Genomic DNA, 14,515 nt, shown 5'->3' with positions numbered 1-14,515 from the left:
AAATGTCCGTTTTTATAATGCAAGGACATGTGACACGGACAGCCTATGACACATGCCCTTGCTTCTCTGGCAAAAAGTACACTTAGCCGTGTGTGTGTCTGTTTGGGATTGGCTGACATGCTGGCCCGCCCCACTACACGCGCGCTTAGGGAAGGAAGAAAAAAAAAATGTCGATCGCCATTATCCCAGCAGCAGTGATCTGATCGCGCAGCCCCCGCACACTGTACGCTGAAATTTGATAATAGTGTGAGTCACAGAGTGACACACTATTACAGTGAAAATCCAGCTAGTAATTTGCTAGGCTTTTTGCTGATAGAACCGTTCTCGAACGTAACTCGAGCTAACGAACTTTTAGCAAACAGCTCGAGTTCTAGTTCGATCTAGAACACCCCCCCAAAATCACTCGAACCGCGAACTGGAGAACCACGAACTGCGCTCAACTCTAGACAAGAGTACCCCAGCAGCAACACATAACAACATGTAAAACAATCTTAACATGTGAACTGCAACATGTCATAATAAATATGTGTAATGTGTCCTATGGTTCAGCTGCTCTGCTACTTCATATAATGTACTAACAAACATAGGTTGCTTGTGGGGCTAGACTCAAGTAGGATAAATAGAATACTTACCTTTTATGAGGTCATCAGACGTGGCCTCAATGTGTTTCCCCCCGCCCCCCCCCATTGGGTATAGGTTCGTCAGGAGGCCTGGTGGGAAGTAAACTGGCAGAGCCTGTGGCTATAATAGATAATGCCATGGGATTGGAGTTGGGTAGGTTCTTGCTGCTGGCTGTTGGGCTCACATAAAATATGGCCACTTTTGTGTGCTAAGTATTTTAATTTTTACATGGTTTTTCATAGCAGTAATGCATGTCTATATTCCCATAGTCAGTGTTCCACATATCTTAGCAATGCAGTGTGTAACTGTCTCCTTTTTGTTATTAAAATAGATAATGCCATGGTATTGGGGTTGGGTAGGTTCAAATACACATTCATATGCATATTTCAGGGGCAAAGGAAACAAATATAATCAATCTGAATCAAGTCCCTATGGTAGGTATTGCAAATTCATATAATCCGGAGAGAGGAGGGCAGACACATGACATAATAGTCACATGTTCAAAATATCCCTGGAAAATTAGCTATTCAGCGACCCATGTGACCAACAATAATGATGGGATTAGGAACAATCCCAACAATTTAGCCCTGTCAGCTGTGCAGGGTGTCTCAGGTATAGGTCACAAGTGAGACTTCATCATACTGAAGGGGCTGTGTCCACCCACAACCCATCTCAATGCCGTAATGACTCGAGTGGGGAGGGCGTGTCCCATAACATTATATAGTAGGCGTGCACAGTTGCGTGATTGCCACACATTAGAGGCGTGTTTACAGGCATTCGTCACGGGATGAGGGGGAACATGTTTAGGCTACGTCTGAGGACCTTATTAAAGGGAAGTGCACTACTTCCTTTATTTGAGTCTAGCCCCACAAGCAACCTATGTTTGATAGCACCTTACATGAATTAGTAGTGCATCTGATCCATTGCACACATTATACATGTTTATCATGACTAGTGATGGGTGCTTGTTACTCGAGCCGAGCAGATTTGCAATGCTCAAGTAACGAGCATAATGGAAGTCAATGGGAAACTTGAGCATATTTCCGGCAGGTTATACCCCCATAGGTTTGCCAGGACGTCTGCCGGGAAGCAGGAGATATAGCTGTGGAGAGAGAGACTGCCAAGAGAGAGAGAGCAAGACTGCAGAGAGATAGAGAGAAACATTTCCTGAAATACTCTGTGCTGCATGAACACTGTGACGCCCTGGGCAAGCCAGGGGTCACAGGTCATAAAACCATCACACCCTACACCCCGGATAGGTACACCAAAGCTACACAAAAATCCTTGTTGCCTTCCTCCAGGGTTGATGTCCACAACAGGGGGTGGGCCAGGCGGTTGGCTCCACCCACCAAGGAGTTCACAGCCCTGGAGGCGGGAAAACCGGGCAGATAGAGTTAGAGTTTGGAGAGGAGAGTTCAGCTAAGGAAGTGAAGGAGTAAACAGTGAGTGAAGTTGAAGTGAAGTGGTAGAGGAGCAAGAGAGAAAGGAGTAAAGGTGGAAGAGAAAGTGACAGTTGAGAAAGCCTGAAGTTGGTCCGGGTATGTGCCTCGGACTGAGAACAGCAAGGTCAGCAGACGGCGGTGACCGTCTGCAGGAGAGGCTGCTTGGAGGTTGCCGAAAGGACCGTGGACGGGTGGTGGCCCGGCGATACCGGAGCGGTATACGAAGAGAAGCCAGCACCATTGGCAGGGGCCTTTCGGATCCCGGCAAGGCTAGAAGTCGCCGTGAATTTGCCAAATCCGTCAGTGAAGGGGACCTCTGGGTCTCCCAACAACCAAGTCCCGATTGAAGGCAACAGTCCAACCGTTAGAGAGAGACACCGCCACCGCCAGGGCACCAGTTTCTCAGGGCCAGCGCCTGCGGGCAAAGAGGGGCTCCTCTGGCACATATCCAAGCCGGGGAGCGGGTTACCGGTGGGAACCCATCGCTACCAACATAGACTTAGGTGCAGGAAAAGGGACCGTCACCGTCAACTACCGGGGAAAAGCAACAGCAGCCGTCCGTGGGAACCGTCTTTCCAGCCGTGTGTTTTACCGAGAACTGTGTCACCGTCTCAGGCTGAGTGAGTACCACAGTGCCGTGAGGCACAGCGCTGCCCCCGCGTCCCTGCACCCCACCAAGCCCTGCACCGGCCCCGCCATCCCTCATCCCCCAACTCATCACTGGGCCCCGGGACAACCACCCCCTTCCCACGGAGGGGAGAACTAACAACTTTGCTGCTCCCTGTCACCACTCCTGGGATTCCCATACAGAGCAGCGGTGGACCCGAGCAGTGGGAGAGCGCAGCATCCCCTCCTCCGCCCGCGACAACTTGGCGTCACGAACAGGATCTTACCGCTCTGCCGTTGGGTAGAGGTGCGCCTTGTGACCGCCGGAGGTGTCCGGCCGGAAAATTCCAGAAGCCGCCATCTTTGGCGCGAAGAGTTCCTGCTCGAGCACTGTATGGGTGATGTGTTGGCCCTACTGCAGCAGCTGGCCGCCACGGCGGCGGGGAGCCGACAGAGAGCTGTGCAGCGTGAGATCCGAGCCTTGATGTACCGCCAGCATGTAAACTCAACAGGAGGAGAGATTGGTGGAGTGAGAGTGATGGATGCTGCTCCGTTGATTGTACCCCCTAGGAGTGAGATGATGATTTGGTGTAGAGCGGCAGTAGGGCCTCAGGGGGGTGACTACCCTGCCATGATAGAGCCCATGCCCTCCGAACACTGGCCCACCGTAATGGCCGCCCGAGGGGTGGTAGATGTAAAGAAGGGGAGAGTGCTCGTGAGGGTGCTGAACTGTGGGGAGGAAGAAGTCAGGCTTCCCCGGTATGCCACCCTTGCCAAGCTGCTCACCCTGGATCCCCACACTATCCACGAGGCAGCTCCCCCAGTCTCCCCACCTACTACCAGCACTCACCCGCCCCAAGGGGAGTTAAATGAGTGGCACCAACAGCTACACGTGGGCACTGACGATACCCCTACACATCACAAAGAAGGGGTGTACAGGGTGGTGCGGAAGTATGAGCAAGTTTTCAGCAAACATCCATTAGACTTTGGGCAGATTAAAGGGGTCCAACACCACATCCAGCACCGGTGAGCACCCTCCTATCAAAGAGAGGTACAGGCCTATTCCCCCTGCGCATTACCAATGCGCCAAAGATATGTTGAGGAACATGAAAGAGGCAGGGGTTATTCGGGACAGCTGTAGTCCCTGGGCCGCCCCGTTGGTGCTGGTCAAAAAGAAGGATGGCACCATGCGGATGTGTGTGGACTACCGGAAGATTAACCAGATAACGCATAAAGATCCTTATCCACTGCCCCGTATCGAAGAGTCTTTGGCCGCATTGAGAACTGCAAATTACTTCTCTACCCTTGACCTCACCAGTGGATACTGGCAAGTGGCAGTGGCACCGGAGGACCGGGAGAAAACCGCCTTCACCACCCCAATGGGGCTCTGTGAATTCAATAGTATGCCGTTCGGGCTGTGCAACGCCCCTGGAACCTTCCAACGGCTGATGGAGTGCTGTCTGGGACATCTAAACTTCGAGACCGTCCTGTTATACTTGGATGATGTGATTGTGTACTCCCAGACATATGAAGCCCATCTGGAGCACCTGGCGAGGTGTTCGCGTCCCTTGCCAAATACGGGATGAAGTCTAAGTGTCACCTGCTGAAATCCAGAGTGCAGTACCTGGGGCATGTAGTGAGTGCAGAAGGTGTCGCCCCCGACCCTGAGAAGATCACTGCCATCCAAGGCTGGCCAAGACCAACCACAGTGAGGGAAGTAAGGCAGTTTCTGGGTCTGGTGGGGTACTACCGGCGCTTTATCAAGGGGTACACGAAGATGGCTGCACCCATGCAAGATCTCCTCGTGGGGCAGACCAAAGATGGTAGACCCATCAGAGCCCCACTGGTGTGGGAAGAAAGGCATGAGGAATCCTTCCACCAGCTGAAAGCGGCCTTGACCGGAGAAGAGGTCCTAGCGTACCCTGACTACGGCTGCCCATTCATCCTCTACACAGACGCCAGCAATGTGGGATTGGGGGCAGTCCTGTCCCAGGTCCAGGACGGGAAGGAAAAAGTGATTGCTTATGCTAGCCGAAAGCTCCGGCCAACTGAAAGGAACCCTGAGAACTACAGCTCCTTCAAGCTCGAGCTCCTGGCACTGGTATGGGCTATCACCGAGCGGTTCCGCCACTACTTGGCCGCAGCAAAATTCACCGCTTTCACGGATAACAATCCGTTGACTCACCTGGACACGGCCAAGTTGGGCGCGTTGGAGCAGCGGTGGGTGGCCAGGCTAGCCAACTATGACTTCACAATCAAATACAGGGCTGGTCGTGTCAACATTAATGCTGATGCACTCTCTCGGATGCTCCACTTGTCAGAAGAAGGGTGCGAGGATGATGACCTCGAAGAGATCGAGTTGCCTGCATTTCACCAGCCACCAATTGAGAAGGTACATGTCCACCAACAACGGGTGAACCTGGATCCACTGCCCAGTCAGGAGTGGCAGGAAGCTCAAAACCAGGCGCCTGCTGTCCGCCTAGTCAAGACCCTGGTGGAACGAGGCGCTGATGGGATGGACCCTGCCGCCCCAGCTAAAGCCCAACGTTTGTGGAAGGAACGGAACCGGCTGTATCTACATCAAGGGAAGCTGTACCGTGAGCTGATCAACCCGAAGACTCATGAGAAAATCCGCCAGTTGGTTATTCCCCAAGCTGATGTGCCCACTGTTTTGCAGGCATACCATGATGGTGCCGGACACTTCGTATGGAAGAAGCTGGAGATGCTGTTGAGAGAGCGGTTCTATTGGAGTGGAATGCCGGAGTCTGTAGAGGCCTGGTGCCGAGAGTGCGGTCCTTGCACGCTGAGGAGGAAGGACGAGGCCAGCCAGAAGGCGCCTGTACACCCGATCATTACACATCAGCCGCTGGAGCTGGTCGCCCTGGACCATGTCAAGCTCACCCCCAGCCGAAGTGGGTACGCCTACGCGTTGACCATAGTAGACCACTATTCGAGGTTCATGGTGGTTGTCCCAGTCAAGGACCTAACTGGTCGTACTGCCGCTAGAGCGTTCCAGGCTTATTTCTGCCGACCACATGGATACCCAGAGAAAGTGCTTACTGACCAAGGCCCGGCTTTTGAAGCAGAGGTGTTCCATGAGTTCTGCCAGTTGTACGGCTGCAAGAAGATCCGGACCACCCCTTACCATGCCCAGACCAACGGCCTGTGTGAGAAAATGAACCACTTGGTCCTGGGACTCCTCAAGACGTTACCGCTGGGAGAGCGGAACCTGTGGCCAGAGAAGCTACCCGACTTGGTCGATATGTACAACAACATCCCGTCCAGCTCAACGAAGTGCACCCCAGCATATCTGATGAGGGCTCGCCCCGACCGACTGCCGGTGGACCTGGAAATGGGATTGGAGGCCCCAGAAGCACTCCCTTCGACAGCTGAATGGGAAACTCGGCGGAGGGTACAATACCGGCAGATTCAAGAACATGTGGAGAAGAACTTGAGTCGGAGTCGGGAACTGCAGGAGCAGCGCTTCAATCAAAAGGCGTCTGCAGGCCCTTTTCAGCCCGGAGATGTCGTACTGAAGCGGAAGAGGAGAACCCACAAGCTGGATGATCAATGGGAACAAACCCCGTACGTCATACAGCCCACACTATGGGAAGGCCTACCAAATCAGTCGTGATCAAGGGGGCACTTTGGTCACGGTTTCCAGGGACCATCTGAAAAGGTGCCCACCAGCCTTAAGAGCGGCGGCTGAAGTACCGGCTCCCCCACCAGCAGAGAAGGCAAAAGAGGTGATCCACACGGCGATGGGAGACTTCCCAGTGGACTGGCCTACACAGAACGCCGCGGTGATTCTTCCAGTGATACTGTTCCCACAACCCGTGGATGAAGAAGTGATGGAGGCGTTCAACCGTGAGTCAGTGCCAGTGCCCAGGGATGAACCTGTACCCAGCTCCCCTATGCCTCCGCCTGCCCCACACGATAGCAGGGAGGAGGAACTGATTGTTCCCTCTGCCCCACTGTCTAGCCCTACTTACACCGGACCCCGGAGGTCCACCCGTCCCAACCTAGGTAGACCCCCACTTAGGTACAGGGAAACCGTTCTTTAAAAGGGGGGAGGAAGTCTGTGTGCGTTTGAAAAGTTTTGAGATAAAATGAAAGTAATCAACCGAAGCCTCAGCTGATTGTCAACCGTGATTGGAACCGGCCGTTGCCGGCATTGTTGTCCCCGTAGGGACCCTTCAAAAGGTTGCATAGGGAACTCTCTATGAACAGGCCCAAGAACTTGCAGGGCAACCACAAACGTTAGTGGCTTGTAAATAATATATTTTTGTTGCAGCACCGTTACCGCCTCCGGAGAGGCAGATTGGAGGGAGGGCCCGCAGTAGAGCAGGCTGGGGCCCAGCCACCACCAGAACCGGTGGCTACCCTCTGGAGGGGAAGGACAGATCCCGCTCGAGTAACTGGTTCAGGACTGGGGTCAAGGGGTGCTGCCTGTTTCTTAGAGGCAGCATCAGGGCCAGGTTACTTGGGTGGGAGAGAGCGGCAGCAGCAACCGTTTTAATGTTCTGTAACGTTTAAGAAAAAGTGCCTCCCGCTGTGGGATGAAGTTATTATGCTTGTGTTTATGTTTTTATCTTTTTTCAGATAAATAAAACCGGTGTTGGACGGGCAGCCCGCGGACGGTCTGCATTTTGCTAAGGGGGAATGTGACGCCCTGGGCAAGCCAGGGGTCACAGGTCATAACACCATCACACCCTACACCTCGGATAGGTACACCAAAGCTACACAAAAATCCTTGTTGCCTTCCTCCAGGGGCTGATGTCCACACCAGGGGGTGGGCCAGGCGGTTAGCTCCACCCACCAAGGAGTTCACAACCCTGGAGGCGGGAAAACCGGGCAGATAGAGTTAGAGTTTGGAGAGGGGAGTTCAGCTAAGGAAGTGAAGGAGTAAACAGTGAGTGAAGTTGAAGTGAAGTGGTAGAGGAGCAAGAGAGAAAGGAGTAAAGGTGGAAGAGAAAGTGACAGTTGAGAAAGCCTGAAGTTGGTCCGGGTGTGTGCCCCGGACTGAGAACAGCAAGGTCAGCAGACGGTGGTGACCATCTGCAGGAGAGGCTGCTTGGAGGTTGCCGAAAGGACCGTGGACGGGTGGTGGCCCGGCGGTACCGGAGCGGTATACGAAGAGAAGCCAGCACCATTGGCAGGGGCCTTTCGGATCCCGGCAAGGCTAGGAGTCGCCGTGAATTTGCCGAATCCGTCAGTGAAGGGGACCTCTGGGTCTCCCAACAACCAAGTCCCAATTGAAGGCAACAGTCCAACCGTTAGAGAGAGACACCGCCACCGCCAGGGCACCAGTTTCTCAGGGCCAGTGCCTGCGGGCAAAGAGGGGCTCCTCCGGCACATATCCAAGCCGGGGAGCGGGTTACCGGTGGGAACCCATCGCTACCAACATAGACTTAGGTGCAGGAAAAGGGACCGTCACCGTCAACTACCGGGGAAAAGCAACAGCAGCCGTCCGTGGGAACCGTCTTTCCAGCCGTGTGTTTTACCGAGAATTGTGTCACCGTCTCAGGCTGAGTGAGTACCACAGTGCCGTGAGGCACAGCGCTGCCCCGCGTCCCTGCACCCCACCAAGCCCTGCACCGGCCCCGCCATCCCTCATCCCCCAACTCATCACTGGGCCCCGGGACAACCACCCCCTACCCACGGAGGGGAGAACTAACAACTTTGCTGCTCCCTGTCACCGCTCCCGGGATTCCCATACAGAGCAGCTGTGGTGTCCCTACAATCACCACAACCGTGGGTGGCGTCACGGACAATAAATTATCCCAAAAACCAAACCCCATTCACTCACGGGCGAGGAGCGCCGCTCGAGTCCCCGGGATCCGGCCCATCTCTCGAGCCACCGAGCAGCAGCAGGCCGCAGCAGCAGCGGCAGCCGGACCCGAGCAGTGGGAGAGCGCAGCGTCCCCTCCTCCGCCTTCGACAAACACAATTCTACTTCCACTGTGTAACTCTCAGACTGTGACCAGCCACAAGATTATCATACCCCTGATATACTCCGTGCTGCAGGTGGAACCTGCACTTTCCAGCTTGTGACCTATTACAATATCTCAACATCCTATCCTGAAATGCTCTGTGCTGCCAGGGGGCCCTGCATTATTCACATCTGTGACCTCTCACAACATCAGCTTACTGCTTTTCTGAAATATTCTGTGTCTCTGACCTCTTACAAGACTGTGACGTTCCTCTGCTGAATTACTCTGTTCATCCGCGAGACCCTTCTTCTTCCCCTATGAAACTCCTAGTCTGTGTTGTACTCTAAGGTCAGTACACTCCTCTCCTGAAATGCTTTGTGCTGCTGAGAGACCAGACTTTACTCTCTACATTGTATGGAACCAGCAAAATACCACCATATAGTAACTACGTTGCATTAAATAGACCCAACATAATACTGCCATATAATAACCAAAGTACATTGCATTGTGTAGACCCAGCATAATACCACCATATACAGTAGTAAACACATTATATTTCATTGTATAGACGCAGCATAATACCGCCATACAGTAACCAACTTATATTGCATTGTATAGACCCAGCATAATACCGCTATATAGTAACAAGATTGTATTACATAGACCCAGCATAATGCCACCATATAGTAACCACATTATATTGCATTGTGTAGACTGAGCATAATACCGCCATATAATAATGAGATTGCACTGTATAGACTCAGCATATTACCACCATATAGTAATGAGATTGCATTGTATAGACCCAGAATAATACTGCCATATAGTAGCCAGATTACATTGGATTGTTTAGATTCAGCTTAATACCTCCACATAGTAACCACACTGAATTGCATTGTATAAACGCAGCATAATACCACCATATAGTAACCACATTACATTACATTGTATAGATCCAGCATAGTACCGCCACGTAGTAACCACATTGCATTGTATTGTAGAAACCCAGCATAATACTGCCATATAGAAAACACATTGCATTGTATAGACCCAGCATAATACCACCATATAGTAACAAGATTGCATTGTATAGATCCAGCATAATTCCGTCATATAGTAACCATAATACATTACATAGTATAAACCCAACAAAAAAGTACCATTACCTACATCTGTTTCTGCTTTACTACATATGATGTAGCAGAGCTGAGATGCTCAGATGGAGTAGAGCAGAGACAGTCAGAGATGATAGAGCTGCATCTGCTCTGCTACATCTGACCATCTCACTCAGATGTAGCAGATACTGTCAGATATAGCTGAAGAGAGACAGTCACAGATGCTACATCTCTCTCTGCTCTGCTACATATGACTTTCTCAGCTCTGCTACATCTGAACGTCTCAACACTGCAATATCTGCCCATTTTTTGCTCTGCTACATCTGCTACATCTGACCTTCTTTGATCTGCTGCATCTCAGTGAAATGGTAAGATGTAGCTGAGCCAAGACAGTCAGAGATGCTCCATCAGTATTTGCTCTGCAACATCTGACTGTCTCAGGCAGACATAACAGAGCTGAGACGGTTAGATGTAGCAAAGCAGAGAAGGTCCAAGATTCTACATCTGTCTGCTCTGCTTTATCTGACAATGTCACTCAGATGTAGCAGAGCTGACATGGTCAGATGTAGCAGAGCAAAGATGCTACATCTGATGTAGCGTTTCTGATGGTCTGTGCTCTGCTTCATCTAAGTGAAAGAATCAAATGTAGTGGAGCAGAAACAGTCAGATGTAAGAGACAGAAAGAGAGATATATAGGGAGAGAACCTGGGGGTTCTTCAGCTCTACAGCCAGGCAAGGAGAAGGAGTCCCTGCACTAAGCTTTGAAATCCCCCAATTCAGTGCAGTGGCTCCAATCACTGAAAGAAGCTGCTTCATTGTATCCAAAGCACCCTAATGTTCGATCGAGTAACAAGCAGTTGCGAGCATGCTCGCTCATCACTAATCATCACTAATCATGACGTATCAGTACTGTCTAGCTGTTCTTCACATGTGAATATTGGTTTACATATTGTTGTGTTGCTGCTGGGGTCCTCCTGGCATTGCCTTTCATTGCTGTGAGGCACGATTTAGTCAGTATCTGATATTTTATTTTAGCAATCCATCAATTTGTATGGGTTCTTTACTTTGTTGATTGGGGGCGCCACAACTTGTGTTGCCTGTAATGTGCCAACCTCCGCTGCAACGTAGTGTCAGATTATATATATGCCATTTCTTTGTAGTGAACACCTGTTTTGGTGTCCATTATTATAGTGTACATTTTTTTTATGCACTAGCACTTATTTGCACTTGCACTTGTGAGTATATGGTTTTGTCGTAATGCATATCTAATAAGTAACTATTTTTATCTATACTATAAAATAATATTTATAAGAAAACATATTACCTTATAGGCAAATCTGTTATATCTGTTCAGATGAAGCAATTCAATCCTTGGTCACAGTGGGTTTTCCTTACTTATAAATGACTGATTTAACCTTTAAACGTTTTCGAAAATTTAACATTCTGTTCTGCCCAATTATCAATTTGCAGATTTATTGTAGGTTGATCTGTTAATTATTAATCATCCCTGATCTAAAATGAACTTTGAGGCTATGTGCCCACGGGACAATGTACCTGCGGATATATCCGCAGGTTTGTCCACAGGTTTCCCGCAGCTGCTCCCTGAAATCCGCAGCTATCCTTTGCTGCGGGATTCGAGCATTTTTGTTGCGGTAAACCTGCGGGACAAATGCGGAAATACCTGCGGAATTCTTGCCCTGTATCTCTATAGTGGAGGAGAAGGAATTCCGCAGATATTTCTGCATGAATAATTGACATGCAGTTACCTGCGGCTGCGGGAAATTCTCAGCACATACCGCAGCCGCACATACTGCAGCATGGACACAGTATTCCCCAAATCCCATAGGATAACATGGGGAGTGTCTGTACTTGCTAAAACCTGCGGATTTATCTGGAAAATCCATATAAATCCACAAGTTTTCCGCTGCAGAATCCGTGGGTACATTGTCCCGTGGGCACATAGCCTTTTAATCTACACAATTTGGTTTAGTCCTGTGTGACAGAAGTATACCTGAAGATGTTGGTCAAATGTAAAATCTCTAGTAGGGCCTCCTACACACTACGGTTATAAAAATATATTTTTGTACAGTATATTGTTAGAAACAGAACTTTAGGAATCCATTTTATTAGGCTTACAGGAAATCTTTGTCCTTTCTCTAAATGGATTTAAAATATGCAAAATAAAATCATGGAGTTTTTCAGAACTCATAATAAAATATCGAGCTAATTTCTATAATACTTACCTACATATCCCTGCAGATATATACCCTACTGGACACATTTAAAATGATTAAAGGGGAGATATTTTTGTTTGGATATTTTTTCTTCAACTGTACGAGCCACTAGGTAATAACCTGCACCATGATCATACTGAATTTGTCATTATTAACATCATGAAAGGGAATCTGTAAGTAGGATCACACCTCCTAACTGTCTTTATGGGCTTGTAGGCCATAGGAAGCTGAATAAAATTATACCTTCATCTGCAATCCAATGTTTTAGTCTAGAGAAATTCACATTTTTCTTAAATTTAATCATGAGTGGACCCGTGAATATTTGGGTCCACTGAGTTTGGCTTGACTTTAAAAAAAAGGTTTGGTTCGGGAACTGAACTTAACCCAAATTCCATAGGGTTGTCACACGGTATTCAGCTCTAAACTCACCCAGTGTCATGGTGACATCTGACCCTATTCACACTGCAGAGTCTGACACGCTTTTGAGCTGCACAGTCAGACTCGGTTGTCGACCAGTTGGGTGCTTACTAGTAATCAGTCTAAGGGGTACTTTACACGCTGCGACATCGCCACCGATATATTGTCGGGGGCACGTCTTTAGTGACGCACATCCGGTGCCGGTAGCAACATCGCAGCGTGTAACACTAATGAGCGACGATCAACAATCGCAAAATCGTTCCAAAACGGTGATCGTTGACACGTCATTCATTTCCTTAATATCGTTGCTTCTGCAGGTACGAGGTTGTTCGTCGTTCTTGCGGCATCACACATCGCTATGTGTGACACCGCGGGAGCAACGAACATCTCCTTAACTGCGTCCATCAGCAATGCGGAAGGAAGGAGGTGGGCGGGATGTTACGTCCCGTTAATCCACGCCCCTCCGCTTCTATTTGCCGGCCGCTTAGTGACGCTGCAGTGACGTCGCTATGACGCCAAACGCACCTCCCCCTTGAGGGAGGGATTGTTCGGCGGTCACAGCGACATCGCTGACCAGGTATGTGAGTGTGACGCTGCCGTAGTGATAATGTTCGCTACAGCAGCAATCACCAAATGTCGCGACTGGGGCGGGTGCTATCGCGCTCGACATCGCTAGCAATCACTAGCGATGTCGCAGTGTGTAAAGTACCCTTAAGGCCGGTGTCACTTTTGCGAGTGCCTCGCGTGTATCTCGCGCGAGTCTCGTGATGCATCACCTAGCACGGACTCACACTCTCCTCACAGGAGCGTCTCAGCTGCATAGAGATGCATGTAACCGACCCGCTCCTGTGAGGAGAGTGTGAGCCATGCCGGGTGATGCACCACGAGACTCGCGCGAGATAATCGCAAGTGTGAAACCAGCCTAACAGAAGTTCATTTCTGCAGCCCGTGTATTACTGCTAGGGTCACAGGTTACTAGGAGACCTATCACAGCTGCCTCTGCCCTTTAAAAGATGGTGGAGCCTGTTCCTCCATGCTGATTATAGCTTCATGTAGCGATACTGGTCCTTGTGCTGTGGTGAACCTGTTCTGGTAATCCCCTGTGCACTATTTGGTGTGTTGTGGAAATAACCTTGTTGTCTGTTTATTTCCTCCATGATTCTTTATTTCCTCCTGAGCACATATTATTTATACCTGTGTGTGTGTGTGTGTGCGCAGTGAGTCTTGGTTTTTCCTTAATAAGAAGGAAAAAATCCAGGTCCAGTGCACTCGGAATAAGATCTTTCCAGGCTTTATTATAAACTTGCTCTTAAAATCGAAAAGCGGAATATAACAAAAGGTAAAATGACTTTACATAACCCCAAGGGACTGGAAAAAGATTATACAACGAAATGGCAATGAATTTCAGAACATGAACCTTTGTCACAGTTCTGTAATAAAGCCTTTGAAAAATCTTATTTCAAGTGCATTTGAGCTAGATTTTTTCCTTCCTATAGTTGATTCCTACCTCAGACAGGGTATTTCCGTGCTCCATAGAGGGGACGCCCAGGTACAGGTGAGCTGGCTACATACTACTTTGTTTTGGTTTTTCCTTGGTTGTCTATTTTTGTGGGATAAAACCACTGCTGTCTCAGCTCTCTCCAGGGGTATAGACAAGGGCTATTCAGGTGCTAGTGGTCACCATTAGTTGTAACCTTGAAAACAGGGACAGCTAGGGCCACCTTAGCCCTAGTGCCAGTGTAACCTTGTCATACCCCGTGACATAATTGGCCCATTTAAATTTCTCCATGGACTCTGTAGCGTCCCTTGCGAGGCAGTTGCAGGCACTGTCACGCCAGGTGGCAGAATTAAAAGGGGTGGTTTAGCAACAGGTTCATTCCTCTACTTCGGCGCAGTCTGGATTGGTTGCCGGATCAACTGAACCTTAATTAACTCTTCCAGAGCAGTTTGCTGGGGATTGCAGTCAGTATGTCTTTTTTTCAGGAGGCATGTAAATTGTATTTTTGTCAGTCCTCTTATTTCCTGTAGTGAGGCACAGTGCATGGGTATGGTGTTCTTCTGAGTGGTGACCAACAAGCTTGAGTATTTTCTTTGCCTCCTGATTCCCCTGTGTTTGGGTCTGTGGGTGTTTTTTTTGCTCTTGGTTT

General features: G+C 49.6%; 1 protein-coding gene across 3 annotated transcripts in view; it reads right to left on the bottom strand.

The window, feature by feature from the left end:
* The window catches only part of LOC142295229 (amine sulfotransferase-like), a 153,754-nt gene extending 142,644 nt beyond the window's left edge, over positions 1–11,110 (bottom strand). For 2 of the 3 annotated variants that reach the window (XM_075338320.1, XM_075338319.1), the window contains exon 1: positions 11,042–11,108. The gene's annotated coding sequence lies outside the window, so the exon portion shown is untranslated. Of the gene's footprint in view, positions 1–11,041 lie in introns of all 3 variants that reach the window. The other variant, XM_075338318.1, reaches the window with a different exon arrangement.
* Between the last annotated feature and the right edge of the window lie 3,405 nt (positions 11,111–14,515).

Source organism: Anomaloglossus baeobatrachus, chromosome 3, assembly GCF_048569485.1.
Source record: "Anomaloglossus baeobatrachus isolate aAnoBae1 chromosome 3, aAnoBae1.hap1, whole genome shotgun sequence".
NCBI lineage: Eukaryota > Metazoa > Chordata > Amphibia > Anura > Aromobatidae > Anomaloglossus > Anomaloglossus baeobatrachus.
The sequence above is the reverse complement of the archived record's forward strand: the minus strand, read 5'-3'. Positions and strand labels throughout refer to the sequence as shown.